Source organism: Mesocricetus auratus, unplaced genomic scaffold (genome assembly GCF_017639785.1).
Source record: "Mesocricetus auratus isolate SY011 unplaced genomic scaffold, BCM_Maur_2.0 Super-Scaffold_100008, whole genome shotgun sequence".
Taxonomy (NCBI): Eukaryota; Metazoa; Chordata; class Mammalia; order Rodentia; family Cricetidae; genus Mesocricetus; species Mesocricetus auratus.
In genome coordinates this window covers 42,919,820-42,937,392 of record NW_024429192.1, presented here as the reverse complement: position 1 = coordinate 42,937,392, position 17,573 = coordinate 42,919,820, and the positions used below count along the sequence as shown (strand labels likewise).

Genomic DNA, 17,573 nt, shown 5'->3' with positions numbered 1-17,573 from the left:
CATTTGAATCTACAGCTAGAGATTATATGAATTTTCTGGACATAGTAAAGATGTTGCAAACTCGGGCAAGGAGATTTGAGAGAAGATAAATCAACCAGTGGTGAATAACATGAAGGACAAGAGGTTTTGTGAGTGAGGCATTTTACTGCCTATGTATTGACAGTGAGGTCAATGATTTATTGCCAAAAGATGATCCGGTTTCTCTTGTAGTGACTTCCAGTCTCTTACTATTGAAAGATCATATGCCATCTTCTTCAAACAATATAAAATTCCCGATCTAATTCTCTCAAGCAAATTCAACTTCTGAGAAGTCCTCTGCATCTGAGTCTTAGCTCTTGATCTCATATCCCCATCTATCTCCCTGTTTTTCAACAAGCATTCTCATTTAGAAGCTCTTTCCCATGCCAACAATAAAAAAAAAACTAAAACTTAAAGCTTTTTCATGCCAAAGAAAACAATTAGTGACACTGAGACAACTTGTGGAGTGGGATAAGCTAACTAATCATCCAGCAAGGCATTAATATCAAAATGAATAAGGAAATCAACAGCATTTTGATGATAATTTATTCCAGGGTTTTGGTTTGTTTGTTTGTTTGTTGAAAATAAAATTACTCTCATGCAATAGATTCAGATCGTGGTTTCTTCTTCCTCATCTCTGGTCCTCCCTCCACCCTTTCAACTCCATACTTTCTTCCTCTTTCTCTAAGAAATTAGACAGACAAACAGGGAAGACAAATAAATATAAAACAAAATGAAAAAATTAACAAAGAAACAAAGAAAGCTCACAAAAAATGTGCACGCACATACGTATACATATCCATAAAAACACAAAATCAGAAACATACAAGCAAAAGACCAATAGAGGATAATAACAACAATAATTAATCAATTAAATTAAATTTTAAAATGCCCAAACAAAGCAATATGTGATGCAAAAAAAAATCTCCAAAATATCATTTAGTTCTTTCTGTGTTGGTCATCTACTACTGGGCATGGGACTTGCCCTTATGTGAGTGAGGTTTGTATAGCCAGTGAGATTCCCTTGCAGAAACTAGTTTTTCTGTTGTGATTATTAATTATAGATAGCTTTTTGGTTGGGGATGGGAGCTTGTGTCTACCTCCCCATCTCAGTTCTGGGACTCTGTCTTGTTTGGACCTGTGCAAGCAATGCATGTTGTCACAGTCCGAGTTCATATGTGCATCAGTCTATTGTGTCTGGAAGACACTGTTTCCTTGGTATCATCCACCTTCTCTGACTCTTAAACATTTTCTACCTACTCTTCTTGAGCACTGAAGTGAGGGATCTGATAGAGACATCCCATTTAGAAATCAATGGTCCAAGGTATGTCACCCACTGAGAGATCAGGTGTTGATCTCTATATCAGTTCCCATCTACTGCAGGAGAAAGCTTCTCCAATAATAACTTAGTGAGATATTGATCTATTGGTATAGAAGAATGTTGTTAGAAGTCATTTTATCACTTTGTTCCATTAGCAGAAAAAACAGTATCTGCTTACGCACTAGGTCCATTGCCTTTCTAGGCTCAGATACTTGTCAACCCAAGCAGTACAGTGTTGGGAATTGGTTCTATCTCATCGAGTTGGCCTTAAATCCAATCAGATAGTGGTTGGCTACTACTACAACATTTGCCCCACTACTCTATCACCATACCAAGCAAGCATGTCAGCATTGTAGATCAAAGGGTTTGTACCAGTGCTGGTGTTTCCCCCTCTCCTCTGGAAGCATGCAGGGTAACTTCCCATACCATGAATACTATTCAATAGGGGTGAAGACCCTAGACAGCCAACAAATTGACCTCTACATGTTCAATGAGTCATGTAGGAGTTTGCAAATACTTTATTTTCCATCTGTATTCATAAGAAAAATGGGTCTGTAATTCGCATTCTTTATTGGGTCTTTATAAGGTTTTCATATCAGAGTAACTGTGGACTCATAGAAATGAATTGGGCAATGTTCTTTCTGTTTCTGTTTTGTGAAATAATTTGAGGAGTATTGGTGTTAACTCTTCATTGAAAGTCTGGTAGAATTCTGTACTAAAACCATCTGACCCAAGGCTTTGTTTTGCAGTGATTGGGGGCAGGGGACTAAGATACTTTTAATGATCGCCTCTATTTCTCTAGGGGTTATAGGTCTATTTAGAACTGAAATATCCTCTTGATAGATTTTTTTCCTTTGACAAATATACAGTATTCTTCTGACAACTTGGGTTTGAAGAGTATTTTGTCAGGTATTAAAGTGTCTACACCTGCTTTCTTCTTGTGACCATTTACTTGGGGTATCTCTTTCCATCCTTTTACCCTGAGGTGATGTCTATCCTTGATGGTGAGGTGTATTTCTTTTTTATTAAGTATGTTTTTTATTTAAATTAGAAACATGCATGCTTCAAATGCCAGCTCCCCCCTTCTTCCTCCACCAGCCCCACCCCCACATCCTTCCCCAGGGAGGGTAAGGCCCTCCTTGGGGGGATCTCCAAGACTCTGTCATTTCATCCAGGACAGGACCTAGGCCCTTCCCCATGTGTCCAGGCTGAGAGAGCATCCCTCCATGTGGAATGGGCTCCCAAAGTTCATTTGTATGCCACGGTGAACACTAGTCTATTACCCAAGGCTCCAGAGATTTCTGAGGCCTCCTCACTGACACTACATTCACGGATTCTGGATCGTCCCCTTTTGGCATTTTATTCATCAGTCTGGGGTTCAAGAGCTCCCCCTTGTCCAGTCAGCTGTCTTTGTGGGTTTCACCAGCATGGTCTTGACTGCCTTGCTCATCACTCCTCCATCTCTGTCACTAGGTCCCAGGGGGTAATTTCAGTGTTTAGCTGTGAGTATCTGTCTCTGCTTCCATCAGTCACAGGATGAAAGTTCTAGGATGTCACATAAGGTAGTCATCAACCTTATCATCAGGTAGGGGCTATTAATGTAGTCTCTCCACTATTACTTAGTTTTCTAGTTGTACATCTCTGGAAATCTCACTAGTGTCAGCTCTTTCCTCAAAGCTATAACTTCAACTATTATGGTATATCTCGTCTAGGTCTCCTCTATTCTTACCCTGACTCAAACTTCCTGCTCCCCCATGTCTTCTTCTATCCTCCTCTTATCCCCCTCTCTTTTTCCTGGTTCCCTCTCTTCTACCCCCATGTTCCCAATCTGCTCAGGATATCTTGCCTCTTTCCACTTCTCTGGGGTATAATGCACATCTCTTAGGAACCTCCCTGTTTCCCAGACTCACTGGTCCTAGGATTGTAGGCTGACACTCCGTTGATCCATGTCTAAAATCCATATATGAGTGAGTACATACCATGTTTGTCTTTTTGTGACTGGGTTACCTCACTCAGGATGGTTTTTTTCTAGTGCCATCCATTTGCCTGCAAATTTCAAGATTCAGTTGTTGTTTTTTTTCCACTGAGTAGTACTCCATTGTGTAAATGTACCATATTTTCCCTATTCACTCTTCAGTTGTGGGGCATCTAGGTTGTTTCCAGGATCTAGCTATTACAAATAATGTTGCTATGAACATAGTGGAACAGATGTCCTTGTTGTATGATTGTGCATCTTTTGGGTATATGCCTAAGAGTGGAATTGCTGGGTCATGTGGTAGACTGATTCCCATTTTCCTGAGGAATCTCCATACTGATTTTCAAAGTGGCTGTACAAGTTTGCACTCCCACCAGCAATGGACAAGTGTTCTCCTTTCTCCATATCCTCTCCAGCATAAGCTGTCATTGGTGTTTTTGATTTTAGACATGCTGACAGGAGTAAGATGGTATCTCAGAGTTGTTTTGATTTGCATTTCCCTAATGGCAAAAGATATTGACACTTTCTCAAGTGTCTCTCAGCCATTTTAGTTTCCTCTATTGAGAAATCTCTGTTTACTTCAGTCCCCCACTTTTTTCTTTTTCTTTTTTTTTATTAATATTTTTTTTATTTTCCATTTTAAATTTAGATAAGAAACAAGGTTGCTTCACAAGTCAGTACGAGGTCCCTCTCCCTTTCCCTCCCCTCCTCCCGTGCCCTCCCCCCCATCCTCCCCCCGTTATCCCCTCATTCCCCCAGGGAGGGTGAGGCCCTCCATGGGGGTGTCCATAGTCTGTCATTTCATATAGGGCAGGGCCTAGACCCTTCCCCAAGAGTTCAGGGTGAGAGTGCACCTCACATTGTTCTATGGGAGTCCAGAGACCGTGTGTATACTTGGGATGGGTACTGATCTGCTGTCCAAGGCTCAATAGATTACCTAGGCCTCCTCACTGACACCCAGATTCAGGGGGTCTTGATCAGTCCCATGCTGGATTCCCAGGCTGATGCCTGGGATTCAAGAGTTAACCTTTGTCTGGTCAGCTGTTTCTGGGGGTTCAACCAGCCCAGTCTTAATCCCTTTGATCATCAGTCCTCCCTCTCTGATACTGGCTTTCTTGAGTTCAGCTCAGTACTTAACCAGCCAGTAAATGAAGTTTCTGTTTCCCAGACTCTCTGGCAATAGGATTGTAGGCTGGCACTCCCCAGTGTTTTGGACAATAGCTTCTTGAGTTCTTTGTAAATTTTGGAGATCAGCCCTCTGTCAGATGTGAGGTTATCTTTTCCCAATCTGTGGGTTGCCTTTTTGTCTTGCTGACTATGTCCTTTGCCTTACAGAAACTACTCAGTTTCATGAGGTCCCATTTATTAATTGTCAATTTCAGTGTTTGTGCTGCTGGTGTTATGTTCAGAAGCAGTCTCCTGTACCAATTCGTTCAAGGGTACCTCTCACTTTCTCTTCTAACAGTTTCAGTGTGGCTGAATTTGTGTTGAGGTCTTTGATCCATTTGGACTTAAGTTTTGTTCATGGCAATAGACATGGATCTATCTGCAGTCTTCTACATGCCAATATCCAGTTATGCCAGCACCATTTGTTGAAGATGCTATCTCTTTTCCATTGTATAATTTTAGCTTCTTTGTAAAAAATCAGATGTTCATAGGTTTGGGGATTAGTATCAGAGTATTCAATTTGATTCCACTGGTCTACCTGTCTATTTTTGTGCCAATAACAAGCTGTTTTCAGGACTACAGCTTTATAATAGAGCTTGAAGTCAGAAATGGTGATGCCTCCAGATGTTGCTTTGTTGAGCAGGGTTGTCTTGGCTATCCCAGGTCTTTTGTTTTGCCATATAAAGTTGAGAATTGTTCTTTCAAAGTCTGTGAAGAATTGTGCTGGGATTTTGATTGGGATTGCATTGAGTCTGTAGATTGTTTTTGGAAGGATTGCCATTTTTACTACACTGATCCTACTTATCCAAGAGCATGGGAGATCTTTCCATATTCTGGTATCTAATTTATTTCTTTAAAGACTCAAAGTTCTTGCAATACAGGTCTTTCACTTCTTTGGTTAGTGTGACCCTAAGGTATTTTTTTTCTTGGATACAGCAGAAAGATGAATTCTGTTTTCTAATCCAATCTGTTAGTCTGTGTATTTCTGTAGGTAACTCTGGGCAATGATGGTGAGAGTTATCAGTGAGAAGTATTTCTTGATTCCTTCTTGTTTTATTGATTTACTTGTAGAGGATTATATATATATATTCTTTGTGTTTTCTTGGTGTATTAATCTCTTCAGATGGAGTTTCCCTTCTAGAATCTATCTTGTAAATAGATACTGCTTAAATTTGGTTTTATCTTTATATTTATTTCTTCATCCATTGTGATTGATACTTTTGCTGGTAGTCTGAGCTGGCATCTGTACTTTCATAGAGCTTATGGAACCTTTGTCCAGCCTCTTCTGGCCTTTAGAGTCTCCATTGAGAAGTTATTCTAAATTCAGTGGTCCTCAACCTTCTTAATGCTGTGACACTTTAATAGAGTACCTCCTTCTTTATGTTAGGGACATTTCCTATGATTTCATTGAAAATATTTTCTCTGCCTGTAACCTTGGTTTCTTCTCCTTCCTTTATTCCTATTATTCACAAATCTGGTCTTTTCATAGTGTCCCAGATTTGTTGGATACTATGTGCCTGAATTGCTTTTATTTTAACATTTTCTTTGAATGAGGTATCTATTTCTTCTACCTTGCTTTCAACACCTGAGATCCATTTTTCCATCTCTTCCCTCTTCCTCCTGTGGTGGCCATCAGTGATCCTGGATAGGGAGTGTTTATAGGTATTAGGGACTGACACAAATGGATCCTGGGTGAGGGAGAAAAGCAAGGTTTGGCAGAGTTTCCATGGAATGGATGGATGGATGGATGGATGGATGAAAAGAGAGAGGACAGGCCCTTACAAGCACTCTACTGCAGGACTGGGGAGGAGACTGGAGAGACTGAAGTGTGGACAGGAAGGAGAGTGGAAGCTGCCTACCTGAGTTCAGAACAGGCATGTCCACTGAGGATCCCAATAAAGCTAACTGTGGTATTCTAACATAGGAACATGAGGTCCAATGAAAGAGACTTCTTCCTATCAATCCTGAAAGCACTTCGAAAGTTTCTAGTTACATAATAGACAATGCTAAAAACATTCTTAAACCACACGAGAGATATCCATCCATTCCTTCATAATTTTTGGTGGATTTTGTTTGTTTCTGTCATGGTCATGGAGGAAGCAATTGGTATATTAAGTAAATTAATATAAACTAAATAATTAGTGTGAACGATGTTTGTTAGGAGATTCTACCTACTGGGAATACCTATAGGTCTTCTTTTTTTCTTTTTTGTTCTTTATTTCATTTTGGGCATATTAAGTTTTTAGAGTTTTAAGAAAAGTGTAATATTTAACTATATGTAATTTATAAATACATTACATATAATATCAAGATATATTTCTAAGCACAGTTATGTGTCATATTTTAATTACCATTTTATAGCCAAAGACAAGTATTTAAAGATACTACATAACTTGTTCAAGGTCATACTAGGCAACTTTCAGTCAAGACTTTGAATTGCATCAGGCTCATGAATTTGGAGCACTCTGCTAGATGCTCTGCTATGAAACCTTATATTGAAAGCCTGATTCATCACCCCAGAATTATTCCCCTGAGAACCAATCATCAACAAGTAAATGGTTTCTTGAATAGACTTAATCTTTTGTGAGTCATGACCCTTTTCTGAGGCTTGGTCCTGGTTCTAAGAATTTATTTTCTCTTGGCAAGTTCTGGGTGGTGATTGTAAAATCCTGTGTGGCTTTTCATTCTTAGTCTTAGACCTCAGAAAAGAGGTTAGTTAGTTAGTGCAACAGCTCCAAATAGCCTCTCTTCCATTTGCTAAGCTTTATTCTGATAGGATGAGTATATATTCCATTGATTATTCACAGAAGTCCCTTCTACAAAAATGTCCCAGTTTAGATGATGGGCTACATGATTATCTTACTATTATATAATTTCTGACTGCTCAAAAATCTAGAGCACCTGCTAAGGAAGTAGTGGACATTTCTTCATGCCTAGCAACCTTTCTTCCCCAATTTTCATTTCACCCTGAGAAGAACCATTAATCTTAGTTAATCACAATCTCCTGTTCTACTATTTCAACCATAGAATAGGCTAATAACTCAAGTGTGGACAATCATGAAAACCATCCCTAAGGGCAGTAGGTAAGCTACACAGGAGAAGTCAAACCACTGCTGAACTTTAAACAAGATCTATGTATACAGTAGCAATAATTCCTACTAAAGAAAGATTAGGTGTGAACACCAGGGCTTAGGGTGAGTGATGATTGGAAAACAGGTGATTGAAAGTACCAAAATGAGCAAAAGTGAAGCCTGATAGACATGCTCTCCTGAACTTGGTCTCATACTTTTTAATTCAATTCTATCAGCTACACTGATATCTTTGCATATATGCTAATAAAACCCTTTCTGTCTTATTTAATTTAAATTTAGTTTCTATAACTTGCAGATAAAAATATTCTGACACTTCATATCACCCAAAGTTCATCCTTCAATGATTTATACAGAGATATGAAAAAATGCAAAATGCAAATAAGTCCCATTTCCATCCTGGAAGAATGTCAAAAAGTCATATATAGATAGATAGATGCATAGCTACAGGATGGTGTCATTTGTCCAAAAGACATATGTAGATACATGTATACCTACAGACTGAGGTCATTTGTCCACAATGCTTCATGCATTAATTGTTTTTTATTTCTTTTTTCTTATTTTGGAATATTAACATATATATATAGTAAGATATCTTATATATGAACACACTCTGAATGCAATCTTACAATATTATATAATACTTTTAATAACTTTGTATTTGAAACAAAGTTTTGTGAGGCAAATATGCCTGCTTGTGGCATCATGCTAGTGTTTGAAGACTTCACGTTTTAGAATTCATTTCAGAATTTTTGATTAGATGTGTTTGACCTTGCCCACTTCTTCAAATACACATACTTATATACATGTATATTTAGTATTCAGCTGTGGGAGAGACACCAGGAAACAGTTATTTAAGCCACAGGTAATGGCATAGAATAATTTTAAATTTTCTGAAAAGTAAATCAGTGATATTTATCGAATGCTTTTAAAACTGCAAAACCCTTTCTATCGTCTGCATTTTTAATGAGAAGGCTCATATATGTGAAGGCTTCGTCACCAGTGAGTGAAAGTGTTTAAGATTACTTGAAGGTTTAGGAGGCATGGGCTTGGTAGAGTAATTGCAGCCTTGTTGGAAGAAGTGTGTCCCTGGTGATGGGCTTTGAGGTTTCTAAAGTCCACACCAGGCCCAGTCTCTGTCTCTGTCTCTCTGCTTTCTGTCTATGCATGAGGATGTAAAGCTCTCAGCTACTGCTTTAGTACCATGCCTCTTTGACGACCACTTCCTGCCATGGTGATAATGAACTAACCCTCTGAAACCAGAAGCAAGTCCCAGTTAAATGCTTTCTTTTATAAAAGTTGCCTTGGTCATGGTGTCTCTTCACAGCAATAGAGGAGTAACTAAGACAGAATCATTTAGGTTATCATAAACAGGTTAGGAAAAAAGGAGAGATCCCACATGAGTGAAAGTTATGCAAAAGAGAGAGATTCAAAAGAGAGAGGCACAAGAGAGAGGGGGATGAGTTGAAGGACCCATGTCTTCTTAGATTCAAAGTACTCTGGAAACAGGCAGATCAACTAAATATCAGAACCAGCAGAGTCCAGGAACACCAACAATAAGGACACTGAAGACTAGGATAAGTTTGGCCCACTGAGGGCCAACCAATTTCTACTTTGATGGGTTCTTGTTCCATTTTCCAGGTTCCTTAAGGAGGCTAATCTTTGGTCATTCATTCCTGTTCTTGGGAAAGGAAACCACAGCTAATCCATCAACTTATTGCATGAAGAAGAGAGAAGACAACAAAGACACATAATGCAGTGTTAATTCAAATGTTTACACTGCTTTTGAATGCCCAGTCCACACTTATTCCTCTAACTGTCTCTCTGTCTCTGTCTCTATCTATGTTTATCTCTCTCTGTCTCTGTCTCTATGTCTCTCTGTCTCTCTGTCTGTCTGTCTGTCTGTCTGTCTGTCTCTCTCTCTCTCCTCTCCTTCCTCCCTCCTTGTCTCTCTCTCTCTCTTCCCCAAAGATTACTCATCTAACACTTACAAGCACTCTGAGGAAAATGACAAGCTTCCTTACTACCTTCTCAATGGGAAACAGAGGCTCCACATGGCTACTGCATCAAGAATCAAAAGCCTGTTTTTCATGCTGTTGATGCTCAGGAGGTCAGTGCTTCTCAAACTGCCTGTGGGAAAGGGGCAATAGCCTTTGTTTCTAATATTCCAAGGGTGAAATCATTGGAGAAATGTAATAAAAGTGAATTGGCAAAAATTGAATTAATAAGAGCATCCTCTGCAAATTGCAATTTATTATCACATACAATAAGCACAGAATCTTCAGCACCGATGTGACGGTAATATTGCCATACTCTATTGTCATGCACTGGTGCCAGCCTACAAAACATTATTCTACTTTGACTTACATTTCTCCAGATGATACCAATTCCTGCCCCAATTCTGCCTCATACAGTCTGAGAGGAAGCCTGTACCACCACCACTCTATCTAGAATCTAGAGAAAAAGATGGCATTTGTTTTAAGTTATAACACAGCAAACAAGGAAACAGTTTTCATTTTTTTCTGTCACGCCAAAGCCAGGACTGATACTAGATTCCCCCTTATCTTACTGACTCCATGATTACTAACTTTTGTCACCCCCCTCAGAGTAGAGTAACCTGAGGCTTCATGCTTGAGCTCTGTTCATTCTTAATGGCTTTTCCAAATGAGGGGAAGGAGACTTCTATGGACTCTTGCCACTGAGCATACTAGGAAAGGAAAAGAGATCTACTACCTATCATATTTCTTCCAGATCCATTTGAACTTCCTCTTATTAGGTAAGCTCAGTCACCACAGATAGGATAGAATTCCATTTTCTGTGATTTTCTCCAACACCAAAAAGCCCAAGCAACTCATTTTATCTTCCAATTCAAAAGAATCATACTTCCCTTCCTCTTGCCCAATCTGGGATCTCCTGGCCTGGGGACTGAAGGCAGGTTGACTCATCCCCGACTCACCAACCAATCTTGAGTCTGCACTGTCCTAATCCAGTTCCCACCCTCTGGGACAGGATGTGTCTCAGAAACACCTGCACCCATCATAAGACTCATCAGAGTATTGGACCTGCTTACACCCACCAGAAGAGAACCTTGGACCTGCACCCACCAGGAGAGGAAGAGACTCCACCTGTACCCACTGAAGAAGGGATGGGAAGGCGATAATATAAGAACACATTCAATAACCAAAAACCAATATGAGGTCACCAGAGTCTAGGGACCCTACAACAGCAAAACCTGAACATCCCAACACAGATGAAGCAAAAGAGAATGACCTTAAAAACAACTTCATGAAGATGATAGAGACCCTAATGGGGGAAATGAGAAAATCTTTTAAAGAAATGTAAGAAAATACAAACCAAATATTGCAAGAAATGTTCAAACAGTGGAAGGACTGAAAGCTGAAATAGAGACAATTAAAAAAAAACAAAGTCTGAAGAATGCTGGAATTAGAAAAGGTGGGTAAATGATTGGGTACTATAGATGCAAGGATAACCAACAGAATATAAGAGATGGATGAGGGAATCTCAGGCATTGAAGATACAATAGGAGAAATAGATTCATCGACCAAAGAAAATCATAAGTCCAACAAATCCCTGATACAAAATATCCAGGAAATATGGGACACCATGAAAACACCAAACCTAAGAATAATAGGTATTGAAGAAGGTGAAGAAACCCAACTTAAAAGTGCAGAAAACATATTCAACAAAACCATAGAAGAAAACTTTCCCAACCTAAAGAAAGACATGCCAATGAAAGTACAAGAAGCCTACAGAGAACACCAAATAGAGTGGACCACAAAAGAGTCCCTCAAAACATAATAATTAAAACACCAAACAACAGAATAAAGAAAGAATATTAAGAGAAGCAAAGAAAAAGTTCAAGTAACACATAAACACAAACCTACCAGAGTCACACCTGACTTCTCCATGGAAACTCTGAAAGCCAGAAAGTCCTGGATAAATAGTCTATAAACAATAAGACACCACAGATATCATCCAAGACTACTATACCCAGCAAAGCTTTCAATCACTGTACATTGGGACAAATCCAGATTTAAACAATACATATTCACTAATCCAGCCCTACAGAAAGTACTGGAAGGAAAACTCCAACCTAAGGAAGTTAATGACACTCACAAAAATATAGGCAATAGGTAATCCCACTTTACCAAAAGCCAAAAGAAAAAGCTGAGTAAATCCACAAACAATACCACTACCAACAACAAATGAAAAACAAACAGGAATTAATTCTCAATGGCCCATAATGTCCTTCAATATTAATGGCCTTAATTTGCTTATAAAAAGACACAGGCTAACAGAATGGATATGAAGACAGAATCCATCCTTCTGTTGCATACAAGAAACACATCTAAACTTCAAAGACTGACATTACCTCAGAGTAAAGGGTTGGGATAAGATTTTCCAATCAAATGAACCCAAGAAACAAGCTGGTCTAGCTATCCTGGTGTCTAACAAATTAGACTTCAAACTAAAATCAGTAAAAAGAAATGAATAAGGTCATTTCATATTCATCACAGGAAAAACCCATCAGAAAGAAATTTCAATTCTGAAGATCTATACCCCAAATTCAAAGGCATCCATGTTTGTAAAAGAAACATTACTAAAACTCAAATCATACATAAAACCTCACACTTATAGTAGGAGACTTCAACATCCCAATCTCATCACTAGACAGGACAATCAGACAGAAATTTAACAAAGAAACAAAGGAACTAACAGAAGTTATGACCCAACAGGTATTAACAGACATCTATAGAACATTCCATCCAAACACAAAAGAACATACCTTCTTCTCAGTGCTACATGGAACCTTCTCTAAAATCGACCACATACTAAGCAAACCTCATACTAAGCAAACATAGCAAACCTCAACAGATACAAAAAAAATTTAACCCATCGGATCACCATGGTTTAAAGTTATAATTCAACAACAACACAAATTGCAGAAAACCTACAAATTCATGGAAATTGAACAATGCACACACAATTGCACCATTCCTGGGTAGAGGAAGAAATAAGAAAGAAACTAAAGACTTTCTTGAATTCAATGAAAATGAAAACAAAAACGTACCCAAAATAATGGTACACTTTGAAAGTAGTACTAAGAGAAAGTTCATAGCACTAAGTGCTCACATGAGGAAACTGGAGAATAATCACACTAGAGATTTAACAGCAAAACTGAAAGCTCCAGAACAAAAGGAAGAAAACTCACCCCAGAGGAGTAAACGCCAGGAAATAATCAAACTGTAATCAAACTGAGGTCAGAAATTATTAAAGTCGAAACAAAGAAAACAATACAAAGAATCAATATAACAAAGAGTTGGTTCTTTGAGAAAATCAACAAAATAGACAAACCTTTATTCAAACTAACCAAAAGGCAGAGAGAGAAAATACAAATTAATAAAATTAGGAATGAAAAGGGGTCCATAACAAAGGGCACTGAGGAAATCCAGAGAATCATCAGGTCATACTTTGAAACCCTTTACTCCACAAAATTTGAAATTTTGAAGGAAATGGACAATTTTCTGGATAGATATCACATACCAAAATTAAAGCAAAAACAGATAAACAATTTAAACAGAACTATAACCCCTAGTGAAATAGAAGCAGTCTTCAAAAAATCTCCCAACCAAAAAAATCCCAGGCACAAATGCCTTCAGTGCAGAATTCTACCAGAATTCAAAGTAGAGCTAATACCAGTACTCCTCAAAGTGTTCCACACAATACAAGCTGAAGGTTCATTTCTGAACTCTTTTGTGAGGTTACAATTACCTTGATACACAAGTCATACAAAGACAAAACAAAGAAAGAGAACTACAGACCAATATCATTAATGAACATTGATGCAAAAATACTCAATAAAATACTGGCAAATCGAATCCAAGAACACATCAGGAAAATCATCCACCATGATCAATTAGTCTTCATCTCAGTGATGCAAGGATGGTTCAACATACAAAAATTCGTCAATGTTATCCACCATATAAACAAACAAAAGAAAAACCACATGATCATCTAACAAAATGCTGAAAAAGCTTTTGATAAAATCCAACACCTCTTTATGATAAAAGTTCTGGAGAGATCAGGGATAACAGGAACATACCTGAGCATAATAAAACCGATATACAGCAAACCAAAAGCCAACTTCAAACTAAATGGAGAGGTACTCAATGCAATTCCTCTAAAATCAGGAACAAGACAAGGCTGTCCACTCTCTCTGTATCTCATCGATATTATACTTGAAGTTCTAGCTAGAGCAATAAGACAGCAAAAGGAGATCAAGGGGATACAAATTGGAAAGGAAGAAGTCAAACTTTCAGTATTTGCAGATAATATGATAATTTACATAAGTGACCCAAAAATGTACCAGGGAACTCTTACAGCTGATGAATAAATACCTTCAGCAATGTGCCAGGATATAAGAGTAACAAAAATAAATAAATAAATAAAAACAGTATCCCTACATATACAGACAATAAATGGGCTGAGAAAGAAATCAGAGAAACATCACTCTTTACAATAGTCACAAAGACCACAAAATGTCATGGAATAACAGTAACCAGACAAGTGAAAGACCTGTATAGCAAGATCTTTGAGTCTTTAAAGAAAGAAATTAAAGAAGACACCAGAAATTGGAAAGGTCTCCCATGCTCTTGGATAGGTAGGATCAACATAATAAAAACACCAATCTTACCAAAAGCAATCTACAGATTCCATGCAATCTCCATCAAAATACCAGCACAATTCTTCACAGACCTGGAAAGAGCAATAATCAACTTTATATGGAAAAACAAAATATCCAGGATAGCCAAAACCACCCTGTACAATAAAGGACCTTCCAGAGGCATCACCAGCCCTGACTTCAAGCTCTATTATAGAGTTATAGTCCTAAAAACAGCTTGTATTGGCACAAAAATAGACAGGTAGACCAATGGAAACAAATTGAAAACCCTGATATTAACTCATACACCTAGGAACACTTGGTATTTGACAAAGAAGCTAAAATTATACAATGGAAAAAAGAAATCATCTTCAATAAATGGTGCTAGCATAACCGGATGTTGGCATGTAGGAGACTGCAGATAGATCCATGTCTATTGCCATGCACAAAACTCAAATCCAAATGAATCAAAGACCTCAGCATAAATTCAGTCACACTGAACCTCTTAGAAGAGAATGTGGGCAGTACCCTTGAACTAATTGGTACAGGAGACAGCTTCCTGAATATAACACCAGTAGCACAGACACTGAGATCGGCAATTAATAAATGGGACCTCCTGAAACCGAGAAGCTTCTGTCAGGCAGAGGACACAGTCAACAAGACAAAAAGGCAGCCCACAGAATGGGAAAATATATTCACTAATCCCACATCTGACAGAGGGCTGATCTTCAAAATTTACAATGAACTTAAGAAGCAAGTCTGAAAAACATCAAAGGATCCGATTAAAAAGTGGGGTACAGAACTAAATAACTAAATAGAGAAATCTCAATAAAGGAGTCTAAAATGGCTGAGAGACAATGAAGAAAGTGTTCAACATCCTTAGCCATCAGGGAAATGCAAATCAAAACAACTCCGAGATACCATGTCACTCCTGTCAGAATGGCTAAAATCGAAAACTCCAATGACAATTTATGCTGGAGAAGATGTGGAGAAAGGGGAACATTCCTCCATTGCTGGTGGGAGTGCCAACTCATACAGCCACTTTGGAAGTCAGTTATAGAGATTCCTGAGGAAAATGGGAATCCGTCTCGCACAAGATCTAGCAATTTCACTCTTAGGCATATGACTGACTTTGGAGATTCCCCCATGAAGGGCCTCACCCTCCCTGGGGAGGGGAGTGGGGACTGAGTGGGGGATTTGGGGGATTGGTGGGGGACAGGGAATGAGGGGGAGAAGGAGCTGAGATTGACATGTGAAGCAAGCTTGTTTTTAACTTAAATTAAAATTTTGTGTATATAAAAAAGAAGAACAAAGCCAGGCGTTGGTGGCGCAAGTCTTTAATCCCAGCTCTCAGGAGGCAGAGGCAGGCAGATCTCTGTGAATTCGAGGCCAGCCTGGTCTACAAGAGCTAGTTCCAGGACTGGCTCCAAAACAATACAGAGAAACCATGTCTCAAAAAACCAAATAAAGAAGAAAAGGAGGAGGAGGAGGAGGAGGAGGAGGAGGAGGAGAAGGAGGAGAAGAAGAAGAACCATACTTATTCCATGATGAAAGAAAGTGTTTCTCCCTTGTGTACTAATGAGCAATGAGTGACACTAAGAGAGGCAGTCAGCCACATCATTGTCTCTTCCACTCCTTGACTTCTAGCTACAGGAAACAGCACTTTATTTTGATCCAGAACCAGATTCGCCCTAGAATTCTGTGAATTGCTCTGTTATCAGGTAAAAGATGTTGTGTAAGGTCCCAGGACTTACTATTAGAGGCCATTTGACCCAGTTACAAGGCTCACATTTTTATCAATAGAAAAGATGAGGCAATTAATTGCTTTTGAATTAGCTTATCAGCTTCATTCTTTAATCAAGGGACTCCCTTCACAACCAGTTTGGAATAATAAGATGAAGTATGAAGTGTTTAGAAGAAAGTCTGTGGTTGGCAGGTCTGGCAGAAGAATAGCCAGGAGAAAGCAGGAAAATGGAAGGCATTTCCATTTCTTAGTGGGAGCAGTTAAGTATAAGGCAACATGGAGCTGATTCGGTTGCTATATCAGAGATGTGGGCAGGTCTAGAAGGTAGACAGGTGGAACGCTCATATATAGTTGCAGCCTTGTCTGCTTTGATGACAAGAAGTCTGTCTATGGAGTGTGCATAAAACCTCTCTTCCTGCTCCAGTGGCTGCATCCTCCATGCTCAGAACACTCTGTTGTTCATCAGAAAGGTCCCACTGCGAAGGAGGCTCTCAGAAGTGTGAGGGAGCATTTGCACAGTCAGGTAAGCCCAGGCTCTTTGGCATGCTTGCTCAATAGGCTCCAGTACGATATTATACTCTGAGTTCATTCTAAGTGACCCATGGTTTCAGAATTTTTTCTTCGGTCTGCCAGTCAGTTTTTTGTTTCCTTGAGTGACAGGCCCCAGAATGGATTCTGAGCCTGTCTTTATGTCCTCTTTCATCAAGAAAAATTAGAATGAGATGTAGTGTTCAATGGCTATCCTCCATAACCTATGGTCCTTTAAAGGTAGTCCTGCCAAGGGGTAGGGGTGCCTATGAAGACACTCTACTTAGTACTGAAGACATTTGTTGCCCATAAAAGCCATTCTCCTGTGCCGTAGTTTATTCTATTACTCATCATTATTGTATGTGTGGAGGTAATGGTAGGATGTCTTAGGTGCTCTTTTATTGCTGTGAAAAGACACTAAGACCAAGGCAACTGACAAGAAAAAGCATTTAGTCGGGGGCTTGCTTCCAGGTTCAGAGGGTATATACATGGCTGTCATGGCAGGGAGTACAATACTAGACAGGCAGACATGGTGATAGAGAATAGTTGAGAGCTTACATTCTGATCCCCAGACAAGAGGCAGAGAGAGAGAGAGAGAGAGAGAGAGAGAGAGAGAGAGAGAGAGAGAGAGAGAGAGAGAGAGTAATGGCTTTGGAATCTTCAAAGTCTACCCCCAGTGACACACCTCCTTCAATAAGGTCATCCCTCTTAGTCCTTTCTAAATAGTCTATCAACTTGGAAGCCAGCATCTAAATATATGAGTTTATGGGAGCCATTCTCATTCAAACCACCACAATTTACTCTCTAACCCTGATAGGCTTGTGGTCATACCATAATATAAAATTTATTCACTCCAACTCCAAAAGTTCCCAAGGTCTTTCACAGTCTCAACACAGTTTCTAATCCAACATCCCTTCTGAGACTCAAGGCAATCCTTTACCTGTAATTCTCTGTAAAATCAAAAAGCAAACTACATATTTCTAATATACAATGGTGCAGGATCACACACATTACCAAAGCACAGTGAGGAAATACTGGACCAAAGCAAA

General features: G+C 39.0%; 1 protein-coding gene across 3 annotated transcripts in view; it reads right to left on the bottom strand.

Moving 5' to 3' along the window:
* Hhla2 (HERV-H LTR-associating 2) overlaps positions 1-17,573 on the bottom strand; it is a 92,769-nt gene that overhangs the window by 35,682 nt on the left and 39,514 nt on the right. The window contains exon 3 of one of the 3 annotated variants that reach the window (XM_040750728.1): positions 14,286-14,347. The exons of the other annotated variants lie outside the window; for them this stretch is intronic. The gene's annotated coding sequence lies outside the window, so the exon portion shown is untranslated. The remainder of the gene's footprint in view (positions 1-14,285; positions 14,348-17,573) is intronic. 3 annotated transcript variants of the gene reach the window in all.